This window comes from Rhinatrema bivittatum, chromosome 2 (genome assembly GCF_901001135.1).
Source record: "Rhinatrema bivittatum chromosome 2, aRhiBiv1.1, whole genome shotgun sequence".
NCBI classification, from domain to species: Eukaryota; Metazoa; Chordata; class Amphibia; order Gymnophiona; family Rhinatrematidae; genus Rhinatrema; species Rhinatrema bivittatum.
Window position 1 is genome coordinate 455,922,879 of NC_042616.1, and position 26,503 is coordinate 455,949,381.

The following is a 26,503-nucleotide window of genomic DNA, read 5'->3' on the forward strand; positions in this document are numbered from 1 at the left end:
GGTGATTGCGAACAAGGGAGCAAAAGTTGTCCACTTTGTGGTTGTGGACCGAAACAAAGAGGTCTATGCAAAGGTAACCCCAACATTGGAATATCGCAACTGCTACCGTGGGGTTGAGAGACCACTCGTGCGGATGGAAAGTGTGACTCAGCTTGTCCACCAACACATTGTCCACTACCAGCAAGTAGGTTGCTATGAGGCACATCGAGCAGGAAAGGGCCCATTCCCATATCTGTGCAGCTTCCTGACATAGAAGGTAGGAGCCTGTTGCCCCTTGTTTGTTGATGTACCACATCACAAGCTGATTGTCGGTTTGAATCAGGAGGCTTTGTTTGTTAGGCAATCCTGAAAGGCCTTGAGGGCATATCTGATCACCCGTAGCTCCAGCAAATTTATTTGGTGTTTGGCTTCCTCTGGAGACCAGGTTTCCCTGAGTCTGCAGGTTGCCTATAGGTGCACCCCACCCAAGGTTGGATGCATCTGTTAAGGTGATTTGAGGATCTGGAGCCTGAAATGGAAGGCCTTGAATGAGATTGGAGTGGTGCATCCACCATGCTAGGGACAGATGGAGCTGTTTGGTAACCTGGACACTGCTGGACATTGGCTGACAAGCTTGAATCCACTGGCATTTTAGGGTCCACTGCATCACTCTCATGGCTAGGCGAGCCATCGGAGTGACATGCACAGAGGACGCCATGTGACCCAACAGTATGAGGAAGTGCCGAGCAGTTGAAGATACTAGAGACTATAGTTGATGCGCCAGAGATGTAATGGTGAAAGCACGATCCTGGGGGGAGGAAGGCTTTCGCCTGAATACTGATTAGTTCGGCCCCTATAAAGGATAGGTTTTGGGATGGAACTATCTTGGATTTGGGATAGTTGATTAGAAACCCTAAGGAGATCATGGTGTTGATAGTGAGACGCAGGGAGGTTAGCGCGCCCTGCTGAATCGGAGCCCTTATCAACCAATCGTCGAGATAAGGGTAGACATGGACACCCTGATTCCTGAGGGAGGCCACGACCACCACTAGGCACTTGGTGAATATTCGTGGAGCAGACGCCAGGCCGAATGGTAGTACATGGTACTGAAAATGAAGAGGGCCGACCAGCAATCACAGGAATTTGCGATGAGATGGTGTGATTGAGATTTGTGTGTATGCGTCTTGGAGGTCTAGAGAGCATAGCCAATCTCCTCTTTGCAGAAGAGGAAGTAGAGAGCCCAAGGTTACCATCTTGAATTTTTCTCTGTGCAGAAATTTGTTTAGTGCACGGAAGTCCAGTATCGGGTGTACACCACCTGACTTTTTTGGTATTAGAATATACAGGGAATAAAATCCCTGTCCCTGCTGGGAGAGGGGTACCAGTTCTATTGCTCGGGATGAGACCTCCTGCCCGAGCAAGGGAGAATGATCGGACTTTCCCCACATCGGCCAAGGTGGAGAGTCCACAGGAACAGTCAGGAAATTTAGGTGGTAACCTTGTGTGACTACTGCAAGTACCCACTGATCTATGATGACTGTGTGTCAAGCGCAGCTGAAGTGGCAGAGTCGACCGCCGACTGGTATGGATGGAAGAGGAGGTTGGCTTACACTCTAGGAAGGAGTCAAAACCCTGACGTTGGTCCAGGCTGAGAAGCTGGCTGAGACTTTTGAGGCTGAGTCAGCCTGGATTGACCTTTTTGGTAAGGTCTGGAAGGGCGTCCTCTAGAAGCCGGAGGATAAAATTTCCTTGGCTTGTAGGTTGGCCGCTTAGAGTCTCGTCTGAAAGTTCTCTTAGGTGCGGAAGGGAACTCAGACGGCACAGAAGAAAGCTGGTGCGTTTCATGGTGGTCCTTCAACTGCACGACGGTCTCTCAGATCTTTTCCCCAGAAGAGATTATCTCCCACACAGGGTAGATCTGCTAACCTGTCTTGGACTTCTGGTCTTAAGTCCAAGGATTTGAGCCAGGCCCATCTTCATGCACTAATCCCTGCTGCAGACACTCTAGAGGCAATGTCGAAGATATCATAAGCAACGTGGACCTCGTGTTTTCCAGCATCCAGACCTTTCTGAGCTAGATTATGAAGTTGAGTCTGGAGTTGCTCTGGTAAAGAATCAGAGAAGTCCTGGATCCTTTTAAAGAGGTCTCTGTTATACTGGGTCATGTATAACTGGTAAGAGGCTTTGCGAGATATAAGCATAGAGCCATGGAAGACACACCTGCCAAAAGCATCCAGGAATTTTTGTTCCTTCTCTGGAGGTATGGAGGAATGAGGTTTGGAATGTCATTCCTTCTTCTGGGCTGATTCAACAACCACAGAATGATGACCCAACAGACTTCTGGAACCCAGGATCTGACAGCACTAGATAGGTGGCATCTGTCCTGCGGATGAAAGGTGGGACGGAACATGGGTGTTCCCAGTTCCTTTTCAGGAGATCAAGAAGGATTTCATGAATAGGTATGGACATGATTTCCTTAGGAGCATCAAGAAACCGGAGTACTTCCAGCATCTTGTGCCTAGAGTCCTCTTCTCTCTGAAGTTGGAAAGGAATGGTTTCAGACATTGCCTTAATGAAATTGATAAAAGACAGATCTTCTGGTGGAGAACATCGTCTTTCATCTGGGGGAGAGGGCTCTGATGGTAGATAGTCTGTATCCTGGGACAAATCATCAGTCCAAGGATTGTAGGGCTGATCTCCAGCACCTAGTGGGTCTCCAGCAAGGAGAAAGAGTGCTAATCCTAAAGGACCAGGCCTAGGCATTGATGGCATCGGAGGCAGCACAACGGCATCGATGGAGGCACCGAAGGGACTGGTGACATTGATGGACGAGTCGGTGGTAAAATTCCAGACGGTGGAATGGGAATCTGTGTTTCCTCATCATCCGATGATAATGGAATCAGTGTAGAAGGCACTAGACCCACCGGTGCTCTCGGTTCCATCAGAGGCAGGGCACCGATCAGTGCATCCAATCTACCCAATAGCGGTGCGAGCGCTACAGGAATCGGATCGGGGACCGGTACCGGCATCGATGGAGGATGGAAGCCCTGAAGTGCTTTACCGATGGCCTCTTGGATCATTTGATCCAATTCCTCACGGAAGCCTGGGGCATGGAACCCCAGCACCGGAATAGGAGGCAGTACTGACGTAGCCGGAGGGTCCACCGGTGAAGGTGGAATACCAAAACCCAAACACCACTGAAGGTGAGGAATGCCTCGGTGACCCGCGCACAGAAGAGGATGGGGCCTTTTCTGGACGGGGCTTCTTTGTCGGTGGCTCTATCGACGTTGATGCCGAGGACTAGCCTGAATCGACGGACTGAGCCTACCGATGCCGGTGTCGACGCTTTTCACAATGTTCTCCTTGGTCCTTTTCCTGAGGAGGCAAGGAGGCTATCGACACTTTTGGAAGTGTCGACACCGGTCGAAGAACAGCGGTATCCTGGTGCTGGCAAGAGGTCAATGGCACTGGCTCGGACGACGTCAAAGCTATCGATGGAGTCTAGGTTTTTAACTGAAAGAGAAAGTTCATTTTCTCTAAACGGGCCTTACGGCCCTTCGGTGTCATTTGGGCACATGTGGTGCAAGTTAGGACATCGTGGTCAGACCCCATGCGGGTCAGTGATGGACATTGTCTGAGTACAGTCGGGGCACCAACGAAAACCCGACGCCATGGCTCAGACCAAAATGTAGCTGCGGTGCAATCAATGGCCAATAGGCCCCGAAGGGATAACTCGACGGGAATCGACCGCAACAAGGGTAAAAGCTTACCTTTCGACCGCGGAGTATAGATATTAATAAGGGGACCACTATGAAGTAGAATTTTTTGAAAAAATTTGAAAAGAAGTTCCGTGAGGAAAATTCCTGTCAGGAATCTCAGAGAGCTCCTTAACCTGGATGGCTACTGCTGCAAGGAAAAAAGAAGACTGAAGGGGGACCCCTGCTGGATGCAGGGTTGGTGCTATGCTGGGGATGCCCAGTAGGTGCCAGTCAAAGTTCTAGAAACTTTGACAAAAGTGTTCCGTGATTGGGCTCCATCCTGATGATGTCACCCATATGTGAGGACTATCATCCTGCTTGTCCTGTGAGAACACGTGTATGCTGGTTTTGCATAGATGGGCGGCATCCACTGCTAGGCATTTTGTAAATACACGGGGTGCCGAGGCAAGTCCGAAAGGCAGAACCCGGTACTGAAATGTTGATGACCCACTATAAAACACAGGTATTTGCGGTGATGTGGGGATATAGGAATGTGTCCATAGGCATCTTGAAGATCCAGAGAACAGAGCCAGTCTCTTTGCTGTACAAGGGGAAGCATGGTGCCTAGGGATACCATCCTGAATTTTTCTTTTTGTAGAAATTTGTTGAGATTGCGAAGGTCTAGGATGGGTCGGAGGCCACCTGATTTCTTTGGAATTAGAAAATAGCGGGAGTAGAACTCTCTGCCCTGCTGTGCCAGGGGAACGGTTTCCACAACACTGATGCTCAGGAGGGTGGAAAGTTCTGACTCTAGAAGGCTTGTGTGATCTCTTTGGATCCACAGTGGATTGGGTGGTGAATCCGAGGGTACCATGAGGAAATTTAGATGATATCCCTGGGTTATATGATGGATATTACCCATTGGTCGGTTGTAATGCGGCACCAGTTGGTGATAAAGTGGTGTAGCCGACCTCCTACAGGCAATTCTGGTCTTGGATTGGTAGAGTGGCTGCTGTTCTCTGGACAATTTCAAAATCCAGAGGCTGGGCCCATTTGAGGGGCTGGCTGAGATCTGAACGTCTTGGCCTGCCATGGATGTCCTTTCTGAGGTGGTTTGACTAGTCTCACGCGAAATATAGGTGGATAGTACCTGCGTGAGCGATAAAGGGGTCTTTCTAGGGTCCCTTCTCGTGGTTTTTCAAGCAGAGAAGAGAGAGTTTCCGTAGTCATTGTGGAAAGTTGATGCAGGGTCTCATGATGATCTTTTAGTTGAGCCACTGCGTCTTGTATCTTGTCAAAGAGATTATCTCCGGTACACGGGAGATCAGCAAGCTTGTCCTGGACTTCTGTTCGCAAGTCAGATGCCTTAAGCCAGGCCCATCTTCTGGCACTGATTCCTGTTGCTGATAAGCGAGACGCCGTCTCAAAGGAATCATATGCAGCTCTGACTTCATGTTTTCCTGCCTCAAGGCCTTTCTGGAGAATGGCAGTGAGGCTCTCCTGTTGTTGCTGAGGGAGAGAGTCCGCTATCCCTTGGACCTGCTTCCACAGGTTCCTCTGGTATTGTGTCATTTATAATTGGTAGGCAGCTATGCGTGACACTAACAGAGCCCTGAAAGACCTTTCGACCCAAACCATCCAAGAATTGTTGGTCCTTTCCAGGGGGGAGCTGAAGAATGGGGGCGCAGTCTCTTGGCCATCTTCTGCGCAGATTCCACTACCACTGATTGGTGGGGTAGCTGTGGCTTCTGAAACCCTGGAGTGTGCTGGACCAGATAAGTTGCATCTGTCTTTCAATTAACTGGTTGGACAGTGCAAGGGTGCTCCAAAAGGCAATGTTGCAGGTCCAAGAGCACTTCGTGGATGGGAATGGCCATTATTTCTTTGGGGGCATCTACAAATTAAAGGACTTCCAATGTCTTGTGATGTCTGTCCTCTTCGGTGACTAGGTCAAAAGGGATGGTCTCTGACATTTCCTTTATAAAATTAGCAAAGGAGAGGTCTTCTGGAGGAGACAGTCTCCTTTCTTCTGGAGGAGATGGCTCTGAGAGTATGTCCTCTGTAGAAGTGTCAGTGTCAACATCCTCCCATGGATCATACGGGATCTCTGGCTGAGATCCCGAGAGAGGGAGAAAGCTTGATACTCCAGGACATGCAGGCATCGATGGAGGCCTCGATGGTCTTGATGGAGCCTTAGGTGTCATTGAAGGGAACCATGGGCGCCTCGATCCCGAGAGCCCTGATGGACCAGGAACCGGTTCCGGCATCGGTGGAAGCGGAGCTGGAATAGGACTAGAGTCCATGCCTTCGTCCTCAGAGGATTTCGGAGACTCAGTAGGTCATTTTGGTACCGCTGGATCGGAAGGGCACCAATGAGTGTATCCAGGTGGTCGAGCAATGGTGTAAAGAACGATGGCTCCGGTGTCTGTGCCGGTATGGGTGCCGGCAATGATGGTAGATGAAGGTTTCGGAGGGCATCGACGACTGCCTGTCAGGCAAGTATGTCCAGCTCCTCCCTGGAATCTGGTATAGGTAATGCAGCTGCAGGGGGAGGCAGGCTAGGCGCTACTGGCACCTCCACAGGAATCTGTGAGGGCTCAGTACCCAGCACCAATATCAGTGGGGATCGCCTCAGGGTCTCGGGTGCAGAGGAGGTAGGAGGCTCCTCTCCCCATGCCCTCTTCGCAACCGGCTCGATAGCCATCGAAGCCGATGCGGCTTCTGTGCCGGCATCAGGTGTGGAATTTCGTCTGTGACTGTGTTTCCCCTCTGTGCTCAGTCCAGTCCTTCTCCGGCACAGAGGAAGACAATGCCGATGCCCTTAATGTTGTCGGTGACGGACGATCACCACTGCCCTGCTGCTCCTGGCGAGGTTTATCGATGGATTTTGACGATGTTCCTGCCGGTGATGACTGGGTGACATCGATGGAGTTAGTTTTATCTTGAAAAGAGATTCCATTTTGTCCAGGTGGGCACGCCTGCCCTTCGGGGTCATTTGAGCGCAGCTAGGGCATCGATGTACATCGTGTGATGAGCCGAGGCACAACACACACAAACATTATGCGGGTCAGTAATCAACATCGTTCGCGGACACTCCGGGCATTTTCTAAAGCCCATCGCCATGGCGGAAAAAGGGGCCGCGAAAACGGTCAGTGTCCTGCGGGAACTGAGAACAAGACAGCAGGAACCGACCAAAGACAGTGGAAATTACTCACCGAGCGACAAGAAAATGATGTCGCAATGGGAGACCCCTATGAGGGAACTTTTTTGTGAAGAAAACTTCAAGTTTTTCCGTGAAGAAAAGTAGTGAGAAAATTCTCACAGAGTTCCTAACCACGAAGCAAACTGCAGCGTGGAAAATAAGGAGAGACTGAAGGGAGACCCTTGTGGCTACAGGGATTATGGCATGCTGGGCATGGTCAAAAGTTCTAGAAACATTGACACAAAAATTTTCCATGATAGGGCTCCGTCTGCTGACGTCACCCACATGTGAGGACTACCATCCTGCTTGTCATGGGAGAAAGCAAATGTTGCTTACCTGATGTAACAGGTGTTCTCACAGGACAGCAGGATGTTAGTCCTCACAAATGGGTGACATCGAGGATGGAGCCCACCACGGAAAACTTCTGTCAAAGTTTAAACAGAACTTTGACTGGCCCCTACTGGGCATGCCCAGCAAGGCACTGACCCTGCAGCCAGCAGGGGTCTCCCTTCAGTCTGATTTTCAAAGCTACAGGCAGTGCCTAGAAAGTAAGAATAAAACGAACCCAACACCGCGGGGAGGCGGGCGGGTTTCGTGAGGACTAACATCCTGCTGTCCTGTGAGAACACCTGTTACATCAGGTAAGCAACATTTGCTTTCTCACAGGACAAGCAGGATGGTTGTCCTCACAAATGGGTGAGTACCGAGCTGAGGATGTCCCGACTTGCACCAAATGTACCCAACGGTGTGCAGCAGGCACAATAAGTGAGGAGAAATTTGGGAAAGGGCATCCGCACCCAACCGGGTAGGTGGAAGGGTGTTGGTACATCAGGTTGGAAAAAGGTTACGCAAGACAGACTGGCCGAAGATGGAGTCCTGTCTTCCAGCCTTGTCCAAACAATAATGGGCTGCAAAGGTATGGAGAGAACTCCAGGTTGCAGCTTTGCAGATGTCAGGAAGCGGCACCGATCGAAGGTGTGCCACTGACGTCGCCATGGCCCTCACAGAGTGTGCTTTAACACGGTCTTGAAAAGGAATGCCAGCTTGCTCATAGCAAAAAGAAATGCAGTCCGCCAACCAAGAGGAGAGAGCCTGCTTACCCACAGGTTGTCCCAACTTATTAGGATGGAAAGAGACGAATAATTGAGTGCTCTTCCTATGGGAAACTGTACGGTCTAGGTAAAAAGCTAGAGCTCGTTTACAGTCTAGGGTATGCAGGGTCTGCTCTCCAGAGTTGGAGTGGGGCCTGGGAAAAAAGATAGGTAGTATGATGGATTGATTGATATGAAACTCAGAAACTACCTTAGGTAAAAATTTAGGGTGAGTGCGGAGTACCGCGCGGTCCTGCAGGAGCTTAGTGTAAGGCGGATAGGTAACTAGGGCCTGTAATTCACTAACCCTGCGAGCTGAAGTAATAGCCAAAAGGAATAACACTTTCCAAGTGAGATATTTAAAGTCACAGGAGTGCAGAGGTTCGAAAGGAGGTTTCATAAGACGACCAAGAACCAGGTTAAGGTCCCAGGATGGGGCCGGAGGACGCAAGGGCAGCTTTAGATGGAGCAAGCCCTTAAGAAAGCGTGTTACTAGGGGTTGTACTGAAATAGGATTACCCCCAATACCCTTATGGAAGGCGGCTACCGCACTGACATGCATTCTGATAGAAGAGGTTTTAAGACCTGATTCAGAGAGATGCCATAAATAGTCCAAGAATTTGGAGATTGGACAGGAAAGGGGATCAAGGGACTGAGAAGTGCACCATGATGTGTACCTTTTCCATTTGTATGAGTAAGACTTTCTTGTGGAAGGCTTTCGTGAAGCTATCAGGACCCGAGAAACGGAATCTGAAAGGTTGAAAGGCTGAAGGACTAACCTTTCAACATCCATGCCGTCAGGGACAAGACTTGGAGGTTGGGATGGAGGAGGCATCCGTCGTTTTGAGTGAGCAGATGCGGGTCCTTTCCCAGAGGAATGTGCCTGCGGATGGAGAGATCCTGGAGTATTGGAAACCATACTTGGCGTGGCCAGTAAGGTGCTATCAGGATCATGGTTCCTCCGTCCTGGCGTAGCTTCACGAGAGTCTTTGGCACAAGAGGGAGTGGAGGGAATGCATAGAGCAGACCGGTTGTCCACTTGAGGGAGAATGCATCCCTCGGCCGAGAGTGCTGGCTCCGAATGAGAGAGCAGTAATCGTCCACTTTGTGGTTCTGAGGGGACGCAAAGAGGTCTATGCGGGGAGAACCCCACTTGTGAAACAGAGAGGTCGCTACCAGAGGATCGAGTGACCACTCGTGTGGTTGGAAGACACGGCTCAGCTGGTCTGCCAATACATTGTCTACTCCCGGCAGGTAAGTGGCCCTGAGGTACATGGAGTGGGAGAGGGCTTCCGCCCAGATCTGCGCAGCTTCCTGACACAGAAGGAAGGAGCCTGTGCCTCCCTGCTTGTTTATGTACCACATGGCCACTTGGTTGTCCGTCTGGATTAAGATTATCTGATGAAAGAGATGATCTTTGAAAGTGCGGAGCGCATAGCGGATTGCTCGAAGTTCCAGGAAATTGATCTGGTGTTCGGCTTCCTCTTTGGACCATAACCCTTGGGTTTGAAAGTCGTCCACATGGGCTCCCCAACCGATGTGAGAAGCGTCGGTGGTTAGGATTACTTGCGGATCCGGTGGAAGAAAGGGTAAGCCCTGAAGGAGGTTGACCTGAGTCGTCCACCAGGTTAAGGATAGGCGCAGCGCTTGTGTGACTGTGACTATGGAGGACAGAGGCTGAAAAGCTTGAATCCATTGGTGTCGTAGAGTCCATTGTGTTACTCTCATGGCTAGTCGGGTCATGGGAGTGACTTGAACAGAGGATGCCATGTGCCCTAGGAGAATGAGGAACTGGCGAGCCGTGGCAGTGTTCTGAGACTGGAGCTGGCGAGCCAGGGACATTAGGGTGTGGACCCTCTGAAGAGGAAGGTAAGCCTTTGCCTGTAAGGTGTCCAAGTCTGCCCCAATGAAGGATAAGGTTTGAGACGGGACTAAGCAAGATTTCTCGTAACTGACGAGAAACCCTAAGGAAAAGAGTGTTTGAATTGTCAATTTTAGGGAGGATTGAGCTATCTGTTGGGTGGAGGCCCTGATTAGCCAATCGTCCAGGTATGGGTAGACGTGGACACCTTCCTTCCTTAGGAATGCTGCTACCACTACGAGACATTTGGTAAAGACTCGTGGGGCAGAAGCTAGACCGAAAGGGAGGACACGATATTGATAATGGTCGTGGCCTACTAGAAACCGCAGATATTTGCGATGGGATTGTGTGATCGCAATGTGGGTATAAGCGTCCTTGAGGTCGAGAGAGCACAGCCAATCCCCTCTTTGTAGCAGAGGGAGCAGCGCGCCTAGGGTTACCATTTTGAACTTCTCTTTTTGAAGGTATTTGTTGAGGGCTCGAAGGTCCAAAATGGGACGTAGTCCCCCTGATTTCTTTGGTATTAGGAAGTATCTGGAATAGAATCCCTTGCCTCGTTGAGAGGGAGGAACGGGTTCTATAGCATTTGATTGCAGAAGAAGGGATACTTCCTGTTGTAATTGAGCCAAATGGGTGGATAGACTCCACGCTTGAAGAGGCGGGGAGTCTGCCGGAAGAGATATGAAGTTGAGGTGGTAACCCTGTGCGATAATTGTTAGCACCCACTGATCTGAGGTGATCTGCAACCAAGGTTGTAGAAAATGGTACAGTCGACCTCCTACAGGGATGTCCGGAAGAGGGGTTTGGCATGTGTTCCCTACAGGGGAGTCAAAGGCCAGCCGCAGGCCCAGGAGGAGGGGCTACAGTAGGCCTTTGTTTCCTAGGCTGACGCGGCTGAGGCCTAGTAGAGGATCGAGCTGGACGAGGCCTGGCCGATGGAGGGTAATAACGGCGTGGTCGAAAGAATGACTTCTTAGAGTCTTTCTTTTGCGGTTGCTTGGAGGTCAGCTCAGGTGGGACAGATGAGAGTTGTTTCAACGTCTCATGGTGGTCTTTTAACTCCGCCACAATCTGCTGAATTTGCTCTCCAAACAAATTATCGCCTAAGCAGGGTAAATCAGCAAGACGATCCTGAACCTCTGGGCGAAGGTTGGATGATTTTAACCAAGCCCAACGTCTGGCTGAGATGGCTGTGGCTGAAACTTTTGTGGAAGAATCGAATATGTCGTAGGCAGTCCTAATCTCGTGCTTCCCTGCCTCAAATCCCTTGTGAAGAAGGGCTTGAAGCTGCGGTTGGTATTGGTCTGGCAACGTGTCAGCATAGTCTTGCATCTGCTTAAGGATGGCTCTGTTGTACTGAGTCATGTAAAGTTGATATGAAGCTATGCGTGAAATCAACATAGCTCCATGATAGACTTTCCGTCCAACACTATCTAGGAACTTGTTGTCCCTGGTAGGTGGGGTAGAAGAGTGTGGCTTAAGACGCTTGGCCTTCTTCTGCGCGGACTCAACCACAACAGAGCGATGATCCAGTTGAGGTTTTTGGAAACCTGGTGCTGACTGGACAAGGTAGGTGGAGTCAGCTTTTTTGTTAACTGGGGACACTGATGAAGGAGATTCCCAGTTTTTCTTGAGCAGATCCAAAAACACCTGGTGTATAGGGATGGAAGCGATGATTTTTGGAGCATCCAGAAATTGAAGGAGTTCCATCATCTGGTGTCTGTCATCAGCTTCAGATTGTAGTTGAAAAGGTACAACTTCTGACATCTCTTTCACAAAATTAATGAAAGATAGATCCTCAGGAGGAGATCTTTTTCTACTCTCTGTAGGAGATGGTGGCGAAGGCAAATCTGTGTCAGAAGATGTATCATCATCATCACCCCAGGTATCGTAGGGATCAAGTGGGGCTTGTAGCCCTGATGGACCTGGCTGAGGCTCTGAAGGCATCGATGGAAACCGAGGTGGAATCGGTGCCGTAGGTGGAACCAGGAATGGCATCGATGGCTTCGGTGCTGCCGATGGAATCGGTGCCTGGCGTGGAATGGATGGAACCGAAGGATATATCGGTGGAGATATACCAGAAGGCACCGATGGAACCACCCCGGAAGGGGGAATCCGGAACGGTGTTTCTCCTGCCGATGAAAATCCAGTCGGAGACGGTGGTGTTGTCGATGGTACTGGAATCACCGATGGAAGGGCCGTCATGAGCGCCTCCATGCGGCTCAGTAGCGGTGCTAGCGCTTGTATCAATGGCTCGGTGGTCGGTTCCCTCCTCGGTGGCGAAGCCGGTGCCGGTGCCGGTGTCGGGGGCGGCACTGGAACCGGTGCCGATGGAGGTTGCAATTTCGTCATCGCTTTCTCGATGGCCTCCTGGACCAGCCGGTCCAGTTCTGCCCGGAGACCAGGGGTAACCATACCCGGCTCGACGGGAGAGGGAGGCTGAGGCAGGGCCGGAGGGACCACCGTAACCGGTGGGATCACGGCCCCCGCACCCCGGGAGGGTGAGGGTTTCCTCGATGCCGGCGAACGAGACGTGGAGGGTGTCCAGTCTGTTCGCGGCTTCTTTGTCGGTGGCTCGGCTTGAGCAGAGGTCGATGGCTGTGGATCCTCGACAGGCCGAGACTTGTGCCGTCGATGGCGGTGCTTTTCCTTCCGATCCCCTCGCCCATCCGGGGAAGGGACGAGAGTCGACGGCCGAGAAGCGATCGATGGCGGACGGTCACCGGAGGGTTGACGATGATGGTACAACTTCGACGGTGCCGGTTCCGATGACGTCGATGCTATCGATGGCGTTGGGGTGGGTGCATGGAAGAGGAGTCCCATCTTCTCCATCCTGGCTTTGCGACCCTTGGGTGTCATTAAGGCACATTTGGTGCAAGTCAGGACATCATGCTCACTACCCAAACACATTACACAAACCCTGTGGGGGTCTGTGATGGACATAGTCCGGGTACAATCCGGACAACGGCGGAACCCCGTTGCCATGGCCTGAAGCCAAAATTTAGGCTGGGGATCGGTAAGTGCCAACAGGCCTCAAGGGCCAAAATCGACGGTAGTCGATGGAAAAAGGCAAAAAACTTACCGGGTTCCGTAAGATGACTAAAAATTTGTCGAAGGGAGACCCCTGAGGGGCAAATTTTCTTAGGAAATTAACTTCCAAATTCCTGTCAGGAACGTGGTTAGAGAGCTCCTTTCACCGCGTGGCAACTGCTGCGCGGAAAAAAGAAGACTGAAGGGAGACCCCTGCTGGCTGCAGGGTCAGTGCCTTGCTGGGCATGCCCAGTAGGGGCCAGTCAAAGTTCTGTTTAAACTTTGACAGAAGTTTTCCGTGGTGGGCTCCATCCTCGATGTCACCCATTTGTGAGGACAACCATCCTGCTTGTCCTGTGAGAAATATACTGTCACCAACACGCTCAGCTTCCTGTACCCACTGCCTTTCAGCTGCTTTAATCAGCTAAGTCTACGCCGGCTGAGTAAATCAGCTCCTGGTCAAGACACTTATCTGAGGGACCACAGAAATCACTTCAGGAATTCTCAACTGGAGAAGGGACCATTTGGTATCATCGCAGGAGAATGGGGCAAATTAAAGTTCTTATTTCTCCTTAAAATTTGAAGCAATTCCCAAGTAGGGAAATGCACGTGCACCATCTGCTGGAGACAGAGAATAGTGGCAGGCTGATGTCACTGCAGGAGTATATATACTGTGATGTCAGTTTCCTCCATCTCCATCTGCTGGCAGAGGTGCATAACCCACTGGTCCTGAATTCATCTGTCTGGATCCTAGAAAATTATCATTTATAAAGCACTACTAGGCAAACCAGAGTTAATGGGAAATGTGTTTATTGTAGAGAATGGTTTGGTGTTATAAAAAGCCTCAAAAAGTTGAACTTTTAGACTGGATTTGAATGTGACTAGAGAGAATGGGAGGTGAAGGTGTAAAGGACTACCAAATAGAAGCTTTCCATGTGTCTTCAAAAGAAGTGGCCCTCAAATGAGCCACTGAAGTTGCCATGGCTCTCACTTGATAAGCCTTGACAGAATTGTTTGAATTACCATGTTGGTGAAAATGAATCAACTGAACTTCATTTTTAGCTGGAAACCGCTCGTCCTGAGAATTACAGGTCGGCCATCACTGACATACCTCAAACAAAAAAAATTTCAGCAGCATGAAAGCAAAAGCTATGGCATAAACACAGTTTGTAATATAGTTGCAGTTCCTAGGCTCCACCTAGTGACCACTCTTGACACTGTTCTTTAACAGTGCTTCACCAAATATGTTATATTGCCCATTCAGAGCCCAATGTAATAAATGTGTGCTGAAGTTTAGCATACATTTTCTTTACTTGCGCATTTAAAAAAAATTCTGGATGCACAATTTAAATTTAATATACCACTTGTAATCAAGAAGAAACCAAGTATTTAACAAATCTTAAGAGTTACAGTTTAATGACATGCAAATGACCTATGAGTTTAAAAAAAAATTAAATACCACAAAACTATAGTGGCCTCATACGTAAGTGACTCCACAGACTTCATCACACATTTACAAACAATCTCTCTGGCACATACTGATTTCTACAAGGTTACCCTTGACATAGAATCTCTCTATACTAATGTTCCTCAGCCACAGGCCTTGGTGATCATAGAGGCCCACCTCAACTCACACTCTCACCATATCCATATTCCTATTGAATTCATCATTGATTTAGCCACTATAGCACTCACAAAGAACTTTATTTTCCAGAAAGCAGTTGCTTACCTGTAATAGGTGTTCTCCCAGGACAGCAGGATGTTCGTCCTCACATATGGGTGACATCATCAGATGGAACCCTGTCACGGAATACTTTTGTCAAAGTTTCTAGAACTTTGACTGGCACACTGAGCATGCCCAGCATGCCACTAACCCTGTGGCCACACGGGGTCCCCTTCAGTCTTGTTTGTAGCAAAAAGCACGAGCGAAAAATAAAATAAGAAAACGGTATCGAACCCAACTCCGCGGGGTGGCGGGTGGGTTTCGTGAGGACTAACAACATCCTGCTGTCCTGGGAGAACACCTGTTACAGGTAAGCAACTCTGCTTTCTCCTAGGACAAGCAGGATGGTAGTCCTCACATGTGGGTGAATAGCAAGCTACAGGGTGACTCATATTGTAACCCGCTTCCATTCCAACCCCCTCCCTCGGATTTCCTTTGTACCCCAAAAAGCCAATTCTTTCAGTTCTTACCAGTTTGATACGTTATATATTTTCCCCTTGCTTAAGTTGTATCCAAGTTTTTTTCTCCTCCTGTTCTATGTAAGACAATTTTTTGTCACTGTCTGTTTATGGTTGCAATATAAACCGGAGTGATAATTAACTCTCTTATTTGAACTTCGGTATAGAAAAGTTATAAATAAATAAATAATGAAGCAGGTCAAGCAGTACACATGTGCAACAGGCACAACAACTGGGGTGCTGTTGGTAAGGATGAGGCAGCCTGAAATTCACAGCAAGTCGAGGTAGGATGAGTTAGGTTTTTACACTGGAAATAAGTTCCGTAGGATGGACTGGCCAAAGAGAGTCTTGTCGTCCAGCCTTGTCAAGACAGTAGTAGGCTGCGAAGGTGTAGAGAGAGCTCCACATTGCAGCCCTGCAGATGTCGGCAATCGGTACTGAACAGTAGTGTGCTACTGACATTGCCATGGCCCTCACTGAGTGCGCCTTCACTCGTCCCTGAAGTGGAAGGCCTGCTTGCTGGTAGCAGAATGCAATGCAGTCTGCCAACCAGTTGGAGAGAGTCTGCTTGCTCACTGCAACTCCAAGCTTGTTTTTGTCAAAAGAAACAAAAGGTTGGGTGGACATTTTGTGGACCGCGGTGCAGTCTAAGTAAAATGCAGGCGCAAATTTACAGTCCAAGGTGTGCAGAGCTCGCTCACCCGGGTGAGTGTAAGGCCTTGGAAAGAAAGTGGGCAAGACAATAGATTGGTTTAAGTGGAAATCCGTTACCACCTTAGGAAGGAATTTAGGGTGAGTGCAGAGAACCACCCAGTCATGGAGGAACCTTGTGTAGGGCAAGAATGTTACAAGGGCTTGCAACTCGCTGACTCTGCGAGCAGATGTGATAGCTACCAGGAAAATTACTATCCGGGTAAGATACCTGAGTTTGCAGGAGTGCAGGGGCTGAAAAGGAGGACGTATGAGTCATGCAAGTACCACGTTGAGGTCCCATGCCACGACCGGTGGTCTTAGAGCAGGCTTAAGCTGTAGTAAGCCTCTCATGAAGCAACCCACAAGGGGTTGAGCCGTTATCGGGGCATCCCCTATTCCTTGATGGTAAGCAGAGATGGCACTGAGGTGTACTCGTATGAAGGAAGTCTGGAGACCAGATTCCGAGAGGTGCCAGAGATAATCTAAGAGTGCTGGTGTGGGGCAAATAAAGGAATCTAAGCTTTTCTGTGTGCACCACACGGTGAACCTCTTCCATTTAGAGCGGTAAGACTTCCGTGTGGAAGGCTTTCGTGAAGCTATGAGGACTTGAGAGACGCTACTAGAAAGATTGAGAGGTTGTATCATCAACTTTTCAACATCCAGGCCGACAGGGATAGGGTCTGGAGGTTAGGGTGGCGCAACTTGCTGTGAATCTGTGTTATAAGGTTGGGTGCCATGCCCAGGCGAATGGGTTCCTGGACAGAGAGGTCGAGAAGTATGGGAAACCAGACTTAACGTGGCCAATACGGGGCTATGAGTATCATTGAGCCTCGTTCCTATTGTAGCTTCACAAGAGTGAGCTTATTAGTGGAATCAGAGAGAATTCATATAGTAGGTCTGTGTTCCAGGGGCAGGCGAAGGCATCCATTGTTGGTGCTCTTCGGTCCCTGTGCAGGGAGCAGAAGCGTTCCACTTTGCGGTTCTGAGTGGATGCAAAGAGGTCGATTTTCGGTTGACCCCACCGGTGGAAGATTCTGCTCGCAACAGAGGGATCCAGAGACCACTCATGGGGCTGGAAATTTTGGCTGAGGCAGTCCGCCACTGCATTCTGTGTGCCTGCCAGATAAGTGGCTCGCAGTAGTATGGAATGAGACAGGGCCCAGGCCCAAATCTGCACCTCTTCTCGGCAGAGCAGATAAAAGCCTGTGCCCCCCTGTTTGTTCAGGTACCACATTGCTACCTGGTTGTCGTTTGAATCAAGACGACCTTGTTGGATAGGCAGTCCATGAATGCATAAAGGGCGTACCGCATCGCTCGAAGCTCTAGAAAGTTGATCTGATAGGTTGCTTTGTCTATTTTCCAAATCCCTTGGGTTTGAAGGCCTTCGACATGGGCTCCCCAACCTAGGTTGGAGGTGTCCGTGGTTAAGGTCACCTGAGGAGCTGGTTGCTGGAAAGGAAGACTTGTTTGTAAGTTGGCCTTGTGCGTCCACCAGGCAAGGGACACACAAAGCTGGTTTGTTATGTGGACAAGGGACGAAAGCGGCTGTGTGGCCTGGTGCCACTGAGATTTTAGAGTCCATTGTGTCAGCCTCATGGCTAGGCATGACATTGGGGTGACATGGACTGTCGATGCCATATCACCGAGCAACGTGAGGAATTGGTGAGTAGAGGCTGTTTGACGACAGCGGATAGAGCTGGCGAGGTTAGACAGCGTGGCTGTGAGGTCGTTGGGTAAGAACCCCTTGGCCACTCTGGTGTCCAGGTCTGCTCCTATAAAGGAAAGATGGTGTTAAGTGGGATTTCGGGTAGTTGATCAGAATCCCCAGTGAGTGCAGAAACTGTATAGTGAGATCGAGGGAGACGAGGGCTCCTTGTCCGGACTGGCTTTTTATTAGCCAATCATCTAGATATGGAAAGACATGGATGCTCTTGTGGCGTAACTGTGCAGCCACGACTGCCAGGCACATCGTGAACACTCTGGGCGCCGAGGCCAGGCCAAATGGCAGTACTTTGTATTGACAGTGCCCGTGACCTACTACAAATCGCAGGTACTTACGACGAGAAGGGAATATTGCAATATGGGAGTAAGCGTCTTGAAAGTCTAGAGAGCAAAGCTAATCTCGTTTTAGGAGAGGGAGTATGGTGCCCAGGGACACCATTCTGAATCATTCCTTGTGAAGAAATGTGTTTAAGGAACAGAGATCCAGAATAGGCCGGAGGCCGGTCTTTTTTGGATTAGGAAATACCGGGAGTAGAACCCTCTTCCCCTGCTGAGTCAAGGAAACCGTTTCTACAGCCCTGGCCGACAGACAGGTCAAGAGCTCTGGCTTGAGAAATCCTGTGTGATCGTCCCAGGTCCAGGCTGGAATGGGCGGGGAGTCCGGGGGGTACAGTTGAAAAATTTAGACGGTAACTGTGAGTTATGATGGATAGTACCATGGTATTATCCATCATAACTCACGGTTATTGGGCACCAATTGGTTGCAAGTGGCAGAGGCGGCCTCCTACTGATGAATCAAGTTGGCTGCTGCTCTCTGGAAAGGAGTCAAAATCCAGTCACAGGACCAGCTTGTGGAGCTGGTTGCACTCTAGGAGTTCTCGCTTGGCGTGCATATGTCCTCTCTGAGGGGCCCGAGCTGGTCGAGCACGGGAGGCGGGATGATAATATCCACATGGTATGTAGAATTGCTTCCTGGTGTCCTTCCTGAGGGAGGAAGGATGCCAAAGCCGAGAGGGTGAGAAGGCATCTATGGATGACGAGGTGGCATCGATGGAGGAGGCACCAGCCTTGAAGGAGGCAGTGCTGGCATTGAGGGCACCGAAGCAGATGAGGTGCGTTTAGGTACAGACAGCCCCGACGGTCCTGGAACGGGTTCCAGCATCGGTGGTTTCCATGCATGGATCGGGCCGGAAGTAGCCTCTTCCTCCTCCGAGGAACCCAGTTTGGGAATCGGGATCTGTGGAGGCCTCAATGGTTGACCGGTGCCAGCATGTCCGATGGCACGGGCTGAGTCGGCAGTGCACCAATAAGCATGTCTAGGCACTCGAGGAGCGGTTCAAACATCGAGGGCGCCGGTCCAGTGCCGGTATGGGGGGCTGGTGGCAACTGGAAGCCCCGAAGGGCATTCAGCACTGCCTGTTGGACCAGTCTGTCCAACTCCTCCCTGAAGGCTGGTGTGGACAACACTACGCCTGGATAGGAGGCAGGCTAGGCGTTACTAGAGCCTCCACAGGGGTCTGTGGAGGCTCAGTACTCGGCACCGATATCGGTGGGGAATGCCTCAGGGTCACGGGTCCAGAGGAAGATGGGGGCTCCTCTCCCCAGGCAACTCGGTGGAAGTCGATGATGCTGCAGTATCGGTGCCAGCACTGGGCGGGGATGCACGTCTGTGCCAATGACGATGTTTCCCACGGAGCTCAGTCCGGTATTTCTCCGGCACAGAGGAGGATGATGCCAATGCCTTCGAAAGGGTTGGTGACGGACCGTAACCCACTCCACGATGTTCCTGGCGGGGCGTCTCCAAAGTGGATGGACCTGCTCCAGTCGGCACAACTTTTACTGGAGTCGATGGAGCAGAGCGTTTTGAAGCCAACAAATGCTCCATCTTCTCCAGTCGAGCGTGCCGGCCTTTAGGGGTCATTTTGTGCACAACTGGGCAGCAAGGGACGTCGTGCAAGGGCCCTAAGCACAAAACACAGACATTGTGCGGGTCCTTTATGGACATGGTCCTCAGACACTCGGGACATTTTCTAAACCCAGTCGCCATGCCGAAAAAAAGTGGCACGCGGTCAGTGACCGTCAGGCACCAAGAGGTATGCTGCCGGGAGCCGACCGTGAATTGCGGGAAAAGCACTTACTGAGCGCCGGAGGGAATGGAGCGTGATAGGGGACCCCAGAGAGGGTGAATTTAGGAAGATAAACTTCAAATTTTTCCATGAGGAAATTTTTCACAGAGCTTCTAACTGTGAGGCAACTTGCTGCGCAGAAAAAAAAGAGACTGAAGGGGGACCCTGTGGCCACACAGGGTCAGTGTCATGATAGGCATGCTCAGTGTGCCAGTGGCCACACAGGGTTAGTGGCATGCTAGGCATGCTCAGTGTGCCAGTCAAAGTTCTAGAAACTTTGACAAAAGTATTCCATCACAGGGCTCCATCTGATGATGTCACCCATATGTGAGGACTACCATCCTGCTTGTCCTGGGAGAATACTATTTATCAACAAATTAAAGGTACCACCATGGGAACTACCATGACACCTGACATAGCATGATTATGTCGCCCAGTTTGAATCTCTCTTTGTTTATCCGATTCCTTTTTTCAAACAGTGTGTTCCAATCTGGCTCCGTTATATAGACAATATTTTTTTAATTTGGACAGGTTCTATTATACAACTATACCATTTTTTGAACCATTTGAATCATTCTGAACCTAACATATGTTTATAAGCTACAGCACACTTCCTCCTGTGACACCACAGGAGTTATCTATATTATCACCTGTCCCTGTAAATTACTGTATGTAGGTAAAACTTTTTGTCAGTTAAAAAGTCCACATTTTGGAGCATCGTTCTTGCATCAAAAACAGTCGGGAGGCCCTTTTGACAGAACACTGGTACTAGTATAACCATATGCTGTCTGATTTACATTTCTTTCCCCTTGAGGTACCCTGTCCACCACCATGTGGGGGTGATTTTTCAGCTTTTTTAACTAGATGTCAACAACGCTGGATTTTTGAACTTCAGTCTCTTGTTCCTGCTGGCCTTAATAAAGAGATAGAGTAGGTGACCTTGTAATGATTTCAGCCACTTCTGTTCACTATCCCCTTTTGAGCTCATCTTAATCATTTGCCCTTCCTTTCTTCCCCCCTTTTCTCCACTTCCCCTTTCCTTTCCCCTCCCGTCCCTTTTTCTCTCCCCGTGAAAATCCTCTGTCCCTCCATCACCCCCTAACCCTCCCCCCCTTCCCGGCCTCCCTTCTTTCCTCCCCTTCTCCCTCCATCAGCTCTTCTACCTTTCCCCCTCCCATTTCCCCTTCATCTTCCTTCCCTCCTCTATGTAGTTTTAGTATAGAAATCCCTTTTATTTGTCTCATATTCTGTTCTCGTGTCTGGTATTATTTATGTAAGGAAAACGGTTTAAAGGAAAGTTTGACAGTAGCTTTCCTTTATTTTAGCAATCTTTATTTCATATTCCATGTTCTTTTTCTTTTTGGTTTCGATGACATCACTTTCTCTTACATCATGCTGACTGACAGCCCCGATTTTTGGCGGGCTTTCACACTTGTATTTATATCTCCTTACTCTGCAGTTCGTTTGCCCCCGCTACGCTCTACATGTCCGACGTGTTTCTGGTCAAAGATCTGCATGTAAATATACAGTTTTATTATCTTTGTCTCCTCCCGTTATCTTTGTTAATGCTGCTGACTCTATGATTGTTAGTTTCTTCTTTGGTTTTCATTTTCACAGATCTTAAACCATTTACACTTTAAGTCTTTTGACTGAACTGCTCAGTTTGCTCTGCTGGTCCCATTGCTGGGACAGCACTGTCTGGCCTTACATTCTCTCAAGATGCTTTGGTATGAATTTGTGTTCATTTTTTATCTTCTACTAATTTACTTTGTTCCTTCTTAGTAAGTTCTTTAGCTTTTCTCTTATTTGCTAGGTGATTTTGAGTTTTCTAACTGCTTAGTCAGCAGTTCTGCCGTGGCAGCCTGACCTCCTGACTTCACTTCTCCTCACCTTGTGAATTTCTGCGGGGTTTACATAACCTTTTTTTCTACACTTCCTAAATTCTTGAAACAGGTATTGTATGACATCTTTTGATTCTATGGCTCTATATAGATTTAACATTTTTCATTCTTTTTTTAAATTTCAATCTTTGTTTCTATTTCTTGTCTTCTCTATTTTAGAGTCTCAGGACATCTGGATGTATTCTGTTTACATCTAGATATCCCACTTTTAATTACCTTTGCCAAGACAGGTTTGCCTTTAATTCAAATACTACTTTCCTTCTCTATCATTTCTATACCTCCTAAGGTTACTTTATTGCATATCTCTAAAAAACTGGATTGCCCCCTACAATAAAGGAAAAATTACTTACCTGATAATTTTGTTTTCCTTAGTGTAGACAGATGGACACAGGACCAATGGGTATAGTGTACTCGTCATAGCAGTTGGAGAAGGATCAGATTTCAATCTGACGTCAGCCCCTAGTACATAGACCTCTGCAGGAAGTGCAGCTCTTCAGTATTCTCATCGAAAAGCATTGTGGATATATGTGTGACTGACTAATTAACTTTATAACTTGGTTAAACTTTATAACTTGATTAACTTGGTAAATTTGATCTGGTTGACTTGGCTATAGCTGAAGACCACCAGGATACTCAACCGGAAAGCGTCGCCACCCGGATGGGTGGGTGTCCTAGGTGAATGAAAACATGGCTTACCCTCGAAACATTCGAAGATCCATGCATAACGGCAGCCAAGGGTGGGATGCTGAGTCCATCTGTCTACACTAAGGAAAACAAAATTATCAGGTAAGTAATTTCTCCGTTTCCTAGCGTGTAGCATATGGACCCAGGACCAATGGGATGTGTAAAAGCTACTCCCGAAGAGGGTGGGAGCCTGTCCGTGACCCACTTAGTACTGCCCTTGCCAATGCCGTGTACTCCCGAGCCTGAACATTAGCTTAACAATATTTTATAGTCACTTGTTCATATATTCTTGTTGTATGCATTCTGTGATTTGTACCCCTGCCTTTGCTATTTAAGAAACAGGGCCACAAACACAGAATACTTTGGGATGATACTAAAAATTGTTATGGTTATGAGGTGTTGGAGTGGATTCTTGGGTACTGCAGTGATGACCACTCTCACGGGGAGGAGCCCCGTGAGGAACTACAGTACCAGGCTAGACTCTTTGCACGCAAACACAGAGAAATAGTTTTATTGTACAGCACGGTGGCACTGCCCGGGAAGTGGACAGCAGTGGAAGGTATCTCCAGCAGTAGTAGTCCAGGGATCCTCAGCAGAGAGGTCCCGTCTCACTCTAGAGTTGGTGGAGACAGCGCGGTGAACAGGAACAGGTCCCGGATGTAGAGCGCTAAAGCCTTAGGTGAGATAGACTGATAGGTTAGTACTCACTGAAGCAGAAGCTGTATCTTTGGAGTTCCTGGCAGGCAGAAGTTGTAGAGTGGCAGGTGTGGATGGAGAAGGTGTGAATGGAGGACCATGTCGCCGCCATGCAAATCTCGGCGGGCGACAGCATTCTGATTTCTGCCCAGGACACTGCCTGGGCTCTAGTAGAATGGGCCTTGACCTGTAGAGGCGGTGGCTTGCCTGCTTCTACGTAGGCCGCCTTGATGACCTCCTTGATCCAGCAGGCTATGGTTGCCCATGAGGCCGCTTCCCCTTGTCTCTTCCCGCTATGAAGGACGAACAGGTGGTCTGTTTTTCTTACAGGTTCCGACATTTCCAGGTATCTGGATAGGAGTCTGCCGATGTTGCGGTGGCGTAGGCTACGAGCCTCTTCCGAATTCTTCAACCCATCCGGTGATGGTAGCGAGATGGTTTGGTTAAGATGGAAGTGAGACACCACTTCCATCTTAGGGAAGGAACGAAGGGACCGTGCGTAGCTGGATGGTTCCCGGGGTGAGTCTGAGGAACGGTTCACGGCAGGACAGTGCTTGTAGCTCCGAGATGTGTCGGGCTGAACAAACTGCCAGTAGGAATGCTGTCTTTAACGTTAACAGGCGGAGTGACAGACCTCAGAGAGGCCGGAAAGAGTTTCCTGCTAGAAAATCCAAGACCAGGTTGAGATTCCAAAGAGGTACCGGCCACTTTAGGGGTGGGCGGATGTGTTTAACTCCTTTCAGGAAGCGTGAGACGTCCGGGTGAGAAGCAATGCTGTCGCCCTCGCTCTTGGAGCCGTAGCATGACAATGCGGCTACCTGTACCTTGATGGAGTTGAGGGACAGACCCTTCTGTAGCCCATTCTGTAGGAATTCCAGGATCACGGGAACTTTAATTGAGCGTGGTATGATGTCGTGGTCCTCGCACCAGGCTTCGAATACTCTCCAGATCCTTATATACGTTAGAGAAGTGGAGAGCTTGTGTGCTCGGAGTAGGGTGTTGATTACGGCCCCCGAGTACCCACTCTTTCTCAGGCGATCCCTCTCAATGGCCAGGCTGTAAGAGAGAATTGAGATGGATCCTCGTGGAGGATCAGTCCTTGTTGAAGCAGGTCTCTGTGTGGAGGCAGTGGCAGGGGGTTCCCTGCTAGTAGTCTTCTCATGTCTGCATATCACGTCTTCTTGGCCGGTCCGGGGCCACCAAAAGTACTAGTCCCCTGTGAAGCTGTATCTTGTGAATGATTGCGCCCAATAGGGGGCCACGGTGGGAAGGCATACAATAGGGTCCCCTGTGGCCAGGTCTGTACCAGGGCGTCGATCCCCTGGGATTGAGGTTCCTGCCTGCGGCTGAAGTACCTGGGTACTTGGGCGTTGGACCGGTTTGCCAGGAGGTCCATGTCTGGTGTCCCCCATCGGTTCACTATCATTTGGAACGCCACAGGCGACAGCGTCCATTCTCCTGGGTCTAGACTTTCTCTGCTGAGGTAGTCCGCCGTGATGTTGTCTTTCCCGGCGATGTGGGCGGCTGAGATCTCCTGGAGGTTTACTTCCATGCACGACATTAGGGGGTCGATTTCCAGAGACACCTGTTGGCTTCTGGTTCCCCCCTGACGGTTGATGTAGGCCACTGTCGTGGCGTTGTCCGACATTACTCTGACTGCTTTGCCTCTGAGCCTGTGAATCTTAGGCAGGCAAGTCTGACCGCCCTCGCTTCTAGGCGGTTGATGTTCCATCCCAACTCTTCTGCATTCCACTGCCCTTGGGCGGTTAACTCCTCGCAGTGTGCTCCCCATCCGCGTAGGCTGGCGTCTGTGGTGAGCAGGGTCCAGGTTGGTGAAGATATCCTCGTCCCCTGGTTCAGGTGGCTGCCCTGCAGCCACCACCGTAACTGGGTCCAGACTCTGCCCGGGAGCGATAGACGGCCGGTGTAGTTCCTGGACTGTGGATTCCATCGTGTCAGAAGTGAGCGCTGTAGGGGTCTCATGTGAGCTCGCGCCCATGGCACTACTTCCAAGGTGGATGCCATCAGACAGAGGACTTGTAGGTAATCCCAAGCTGTGGGGCGAGGTTCACCCAGCAGGGCTTGTAACCGGTTCCTCAGTTTTAATCTCCTTGTGGAGGTCAGGCTGACCTTGTCCTCTTTGGTGTCGAATCACACTCCTAGGTATTCTAGCGACTGTGTGGGTTGCAAACTCCTCTTGTTTGTGTTGACCACCCATCCGAGACTCTCCAGTAGAGATTTGACTCTGTTGGTTGCTTGGTGACTTTCCTCTGGCGATTTCGCCCTGATCAGCCAATCGTCTAGATAAGGGTGCACGAGGATTCCTTCCTTCCTCAGTGTTGCCGCCACCACCACTATGATCTTGGTGAACGTCCGGGGTGCTCTGGCTAACCCGAAGGGTAGTGCCCGGAACTGGTAGTGACGGTCCAAGATTTTGAAGCGTAGGAAGCACTGATGTTCTTGATGAATTGGGATGTGAAGGTAGGCCTCCGACAGATCCAGGGATGTGAGGAACTCTCCCGATTGTATCGCCCTTATTACGGAGCGTAGGGTTTCCATGCGAAAGCGGGGGATCCTCAGTTGGCGGTTGACCAACTTGAGGTCCAGTATGGGCCTGAATGTCCCCTCTTTCTTGGGGACGATAAAATAAATGGAATAATGCCCAGTATTTATTTCTTGTGGGGGCACTGGGGTTATGGCCTCAAGGGCCAGTAGTCTGGTCAGTGTAGTTTCCACTGCCATCCTCTGGGAGGGGTCGTGGCAGGGGGATTCCACGAACTTGTCCGGGGTGGGGTTCGTAGGAAATCCAGATAGTACCCCTCTCGAATGATGGTTAGGACCCACTTGTCCGAAGTTATCTCGACCCATCTGTGGTAGAATAGGGCTAGTCTGCCCCCTATGGCTTCTTCCCTTGGATGGGTCGGCTGAATCTCATTGTGGGGTACGGCTGGGGCCTGGACCCGAGCTGGTTCCCCTCTTGTTGTGCTTGTTCCAAAAGGACTGGTTCCTGCCCATAGGGCGGGGCGCTTGGTAGTTGCTTCTGTAAGGATTGAAGCGATGTGAACTTCTGCCCCTGGAAGATCGGGGAAAGGATCGCTGGTTTTTCTTATTCCTGTCCTCCGGTAGTCGCGGTAACGGGGACTCGCCACACTTGTTAGCCAGTTTCTCTAGTTCGCTGCCGAACAGAAGGGATCCTTTGAAGGGTATCCTCGTGAGACGCGTTTTGGAAGATGCGTCGGCTGACCAGCTTCGGAGCCAGAGTTGTCTCCTGGCAGCCACAGATGATGACACTCCTCTGGTCGCTGTGCGCACCAGATCGGAAGCAGCGTCCGCAAGGAATGATACTGCTGGTTCCATGGCCTCCCCAGGGGTGTTGTTCCTGGTCTGAGATAGGCAGGCACATGTCACTACAGTGCAGCAGGCCGCTATTTGTAGAGACATAGCGGCGACGTCAAAGGACTGTTTAAGGATGGATTCCAGACACCAGTCCTGGGCATCCTTGAGCGCTGCTCCTCCTTCCACTGGGATAGTAGTGCGCTTCGAGATCGCGCAGACCATGGCATCCACTTTTGGGCATGTCAGAAGGTCCTTGGCCGCCGGGTCCAGGGGGGTACATGGCTGTCATAGCTCGTCCCCCTT

General features: G+C 50.0%; 1 protein-coding gene across 12 annotated transcripts in view; it reads right to left on the reverse strand.

The window, feature by feature from the left end:
* RBFOX2 (RNA binding fox-1 homolog 2) overlaps positions 1–26,503 on the reverse strand; it is a 932,501-nt gene that overhangs the window by 858,963 nt on the left and 47,035 nt on the right. The gene's annotated exons all lie outside the window — the stretch shown is intronic.